This window comes from Atractosteus spatula, chromosome 10 (genome assembly GCF_055471065.1).
Source record: "Atractosteus spatula isolate fAtrSpa1 chromosome 10, fAtrSpa1.hap1, whole genome shotgun sequence".
Taxonomy (NCBI): domain Eukaryota; kingdom Metazoa; phylum Chordata; class Actinopteri; order Semionotiformes; family Lepisosteidae; genus Atractosteus; species Atractosteus spatula.
The window spans coordinates 1,255,373-1,260,643 of NC_142715.1; the positions used below are offsets into that span (position 1 = coordinate 1,255,373).

General features: G+C 39.0%; 2 non-coding genes across 2 annotated transcripts; one reads left to right on the top strand and one right to left on the bottom strand.

The window, feature by feature from the left end:
- Window positions 1-353: 353 nt before the first annotated feature.
- On the top strand, window positions 354-464 carry trnaw-cca (transfer RNA tryptophan (anticodon CCA)). Its single transcript has 2 exons — window positions 354-391; window positions 419-464. It is a non-coding gene; the product is annotated as a tRNA-Trp (tRNA).
- Window positions 465-5,197: 4,733 nt separating this feature from the next.
- On the bottom strand, window positions 5,198-5,271 carry trnat-agu (transfer RNA threonine (anticodon AGU)). Its single transcript has one exon. It is a non-coding gene; the product is annotated as a tRNA-Thr (tRNA).

The window sequence follows — 5,271 nt, forward strand, 5'->3', positions numbered from 1 at the left end:
TTCGTGCTAATTAGAACCACAACAATACTCCTGAGTCCTGAGCACCACACTGAGCAAAGGTTCAGCTGAACTGACTTTGTTCAGCACAACTTGTTATTGCAGTTGAGCTCAGAGCTGGAGATGATCTCCATATTCTACCACACTAACTAGTCCTAAACGTAGAACACAGTACACACTTTTTTAAAACAATTTAAAATATTACACAAAGGCTGTAAAGCACACTCAAAATCGATCCGAATATATGATTTCCGCGATCCGTTTAGGCAACATTAGGCAACGTGGCGCTTCTCCAGCAAAGCATTTCTCAGTTTTGTGAACTACTGGTGCTTTTAACACACCAACTTACATACCTCGTCAGGATGGCCGAGTGGTCTAAGGCACCAGACTCCAGGTCTCCTGTCTTTCCATTGCTCGGGTGTTCTGGTGTCTGAATAGAGGCGTGGGTTCAAATCCCACTCCTGACAGCTCTTCCCTCTCTTGCATTTTTCCTGTCTTCTTGTGCTCGCTGACAACGACAGAAAGAGGAAAACGGAGAAACCGGCTTGCGGGCACATGATGTGCAGGGAAATACTTCTTGAACACTTATGTGATTAGCAGAAAGTCAAATAGGCTTCGATTTCTCCCTTAAGAACTGTTTGGGCTGCCTGTAATCGAGGAAAGATTTACGGTCAAGGTATGCATTCAAAGGTGAAAGACCGAAATATAAAACCACAAGAAGACTTATTAAAAGAAACATTGTTTTCCTTGAGGTTTCTCCTGTATTTCACTGGCTGGAGACGCTGTGTCCGGGCTCAGCGGTTATATAAGAAAAGACACAGGCGCGGTTCATGGTTCTGCGCACCCCGTGCGGAATGCGCGTCTCTTCTCTCCTTTAATACCTTCATACACTCCTCTCAAACCACAGCAAATTCCCGGAATATTTCGGTTTTACCTATTTCACAGGTAGTGGGTCTTTCTTTCCGAGATCACAGGTAGAAACAATAAACACGCTGAAAACAGGAAGGTATTCCTGATCGTAGGCGAAGATGTGCAAAAATAAATTTCCTAAAATCCAATAAGGTCCAGTCACGTTCAGGTACTATTCTGATGTAGATGAATATTTTTGGCACAGCTGTTACAACAAACAGGCAAATAAACTTTTTTTATTATTCTATTCCAGCTGTAGTTTTGAAAATGTTTTTTTCCATTCATTAAATAATACAAAACACAAACCCACCATAAACGTCTGACCATTGATATTCCTGAATTATAAGATCGTACACACGTACCGCGAAATTCGTGCAAGAGTCACAGCTGGTAGGCAGTTCAACGAATATGATGCCTTTCAGGGGCCGAGTATTAGACACGCTTTATCGTGCGGAGCTGATTCTTCCTCTACCGCAGTCTTTGCCTCCGACCACCCCTCTTGGCACATTAGCACTTTAATTTTCGATTTTCTGTATAGAACAATGAATATCTTGAGGAAGTCTGTCAAGCAAAGACTGCTGGATAATTGAGGTGCAACCGTTGGTTCAAAATCAACATCCTCTGCTATTGCCGTTGATTCTTTGAGAGTTTCTTCAAGTTCTTCATCTGACCTTCAATATCGAGGGATATTAAGCATAATACCGTACTATTTGTAGCTTTCTTTTGATCGCCCGTTTTATTAAAATGCCAGCCTCTTTTACAATTATTTAGATGTTTGGCAAGGTGTAATAGCCCCCCTCGCATCCTCAGCTCAAATATTTTAAAAGTACAACAAAATTACATTATATTGAACAGCGTTTATGTTAACAATTATATTCAAATTATAGTAAATATACGAAAATATTAAAATACAACTTCGGCGATCTGTCGTTTTTGCTTGTCAAATTCTCAAACAATTTTGCGTTGTATTTTAAATTACTTTAGCTGAAGATGCAACGGGAGCATAAGTGAATTCTCCCGCCATCCACTCGAACATATAATTCCATGGGTGAATACTAACTGCTCGCAAGTTGCCAATATCAGAAATTATTGGAAATTCCCGGTAATGTTGACTCTGGTACTCAATTGTTTACTACTGCAAATATCAAAATAGTTCAGGTTTTGCGGAACAATTAAATTTTTGCGGTGATGATGTTTACTATAGGAAGAAGTGCGTCCCTGGGTGGGATCAAAAAAACCCACCTTGGGGTTAATAGCTGAACACGCTAACCGATTACACCACAGAAATGCTTACACCTTGATTTTTTTCATTTACATACTTTTGGTGAACAAACAAATTCGCTCGCATTTCACCTTTCGCAAGCTATATGATTTAAAAAAAAACAAGTTGTTCTGCAAAGGAAATGAATAAACGCATTAAACCAAATCAAGACCTCTTTGAGTGTCCCAAATTACATGTTCTGTAAAACAAGACAGGAAAAAAAGGTACCGCTGGAATTCGGATCCAGTATCTCCTCTTTATGAAACAGGTGTTTTAACCAGCTTTACCACAGCACCGGCAGAACACTATTCTTATACAGGTGGGTACCCACCCTCAAACCTTTGTTCTCCGGCTACTTTACCTTTGCCTACTTCCCTGTCTCTCTCACACCTGAAGAAGGCTCCACGGCCGAAACGTTGTGTTCTCTTTCTTCTTTTTTTCAGCGTGGAATAAACCTATTACCTATTCTTATACAGCCGCTTGGACACACCGCTCTGAGACATCTGAGGTCGATGTGCGCTGAGCCTGGTCGCCGAGCAAAATCATGCCCGGGGGGGGGCAGTAGCTGACAGATATAGTCTCTTAATATTTAGGTTAAATTTATGCTTTGGACTGCTTTCACTTGATATTAATAGTAGTCCTGATGAACGATTTAGGGACATGGCGCATCTTGAAAATGTTCTTGTTAATTTCAGTTTAGAAAAAATGCACTAACCAGAAGCAGAAACTGGTCTTATCTGCAAAATGCGCAATGCAATAGCATGTCTTGTCTTGCTATGAGTCCTTATCTGTTACAGGAGGCGTTGTAGGACTTTTTTAGCTCAGAAAAAGCTATCAATTCATCTTACATTTCTACTCCACCAATATTAGCAATGTTATCTTTACTAAGCTCTAAATAAACGCAAATTTTAAAATACATTTTAAAATAAATGCTATTCCATATATTGTAACTTTTTGGTATTTAGAATTTTTATCTGAGGATGCAAGGGAAAGTATTATACAAATGTGAAAGAGGCTTGTATTTTAATACAATTTTCCATCAAAAGAAAACCAAAATCCGTATGATATTACCGTCAATATCACTTGATATCAACGTTCAGTTGAAAGGTTTGAAGAAACTCTCAAACAAGCAACTGCAGTAGCAGAGAGTTTTGATTTGAACCGATGCTTGCAGATCAATACTCCATTCGTCCTCGAAAGAAGCAAAGACAAGTATGTTTTGAGTGTCTCCATGATCCTCTTCTCAGTCCAAAAGAAAGGTTTTATATGATCCTGATCCCACTAGAAAAAGGGTCAATTTCCGCCTGCACTGATGTCCCTTCAAACGTTTTATAAGAACTCTGGACGTTTATAGAGTAGAAGCCTGGTCCATTTCTTCTTCAGAACGAGACTATGGGAGTGAGTATTTTGATGTCGAACTGGGATTTAAATAAAGAGTAACACTACACTACATTGGGCTACACGTGTGACAAAACGTTTATTTTCGGACCTCTCGATAGCTCAGTTGCTAGATCTTGAGACTGTAGAAAAAACAGCGAGTATTTCTTATGTCCCTGGTCTGAATCCAGTTTGAAGGATGGTGTTTTCTTGTTCCTTAATCAAAAATTGAAATCTCTGGCATCTCTGTATTCTTTTTGAACGCGATATCTTTTATTCTTCGTGTGTGAATTTCAGGGAGACTCATAGACCCTTTGTCTGTTTTAAAGATACATTATTTTAAACCAGACATAATGAAAGACGTAGCAATTAGACACACATACAAAACACATGAATCTAATTGAGAAAATGTTGACCGGGGCGATGTACAGTATTACTAGTAGCGGCTCTGAACTCAATGTGGTGCTGTTTGGGAATGCAATACAAACGCCAATGGCACAATGGATAACGTGTCTGATTACAAATCAGAAGACTGTAGGTTTCTACTCCTTCCTGCTTCGTGAAAAAGCTTTTAAACCACACTACTCAACACTGACATCGTAGTGTGTGCGGTCCTACACAACCTTACTATCGACTAGATGAGTCTTCTGTTCAATCTCCGATTCTTTCCGCACATTCCTGCTATTTCACCACCGTTATTGTAGGATAACAGCCACAGACACGAGAAGATATACTATTCCAAACAAATGTCTTAAAAATATTACGTTGAAAAGGGTGACAATAAGTTTTTGTTTCTTTAAGGTAACCTTACGTTTGCCTGTAAAGTTCACATTATTTTCTGTAGCCGCAAAACCCCAATATTTCTGCTGTCTCCCGAGAAACACAAGCGTGGAGTCAAATCATATTAAATAACACAACACATTTATTAATTTAACACCCAGATGTGACAGAACACATGTAAGACTTACACACAACCTTTAATATGCGATAGTGAATTTGCAGGTATCCTGGGGAGGGAAGAGAACTGTTATTAAGGAAATACATATTTAAAGGGGATGTAAGTCTTAAAAGTGGTTTGTCACATCTGGGTGTTAACTGAATAGTTTTTTAGCATTATTTATTGTGTTTTGACTCTATACTTGTGTTTCTCAGGAGACAGCAGAAATATTGATTTTTACATTTATATTCACACTCCCGGTGATATTGACTTAGGAACTCAACTATTTACTTGTAGTTTGACTCGTGTCAAAAGTTGAAAATCTCTGCAAACATCAAGATGGCTAAGGACGTGGAAAGAAACTCAATCACATTTAGAGAAGGTAATGTTTAGATCGGATTAATTCGAAGTGTGTCTCTGGGTACGTTTGATCTACCAACGTTGTGATTAACTGAAGGACACCCTGATTGAGTGTGCCATAGAAATTTACACATGTCGTATTTTTTCTACATTCACAGATTTTTGGCTAAAGTTTTTTTTTCTTTTTTTTTGCCAGCTGGCAGTAATTCTTTTGCACTGATAAGAAAGATGAGCATTTTATCTTTCGCAATGTGTGGATTTCTTGAAAAACAAGTTGTGCCAAAAACGAACTGAACACTTCATTTAAACATAATACAGAAGCATGTTGTCTGTAACAATAAACGGTGCGCAAAGACAGGCACCGCTGGGATTTGAACCCAGGATCTCCTGTTTACTAGACAGGCGCCTTAACCAACTAAGCCACGGCGCC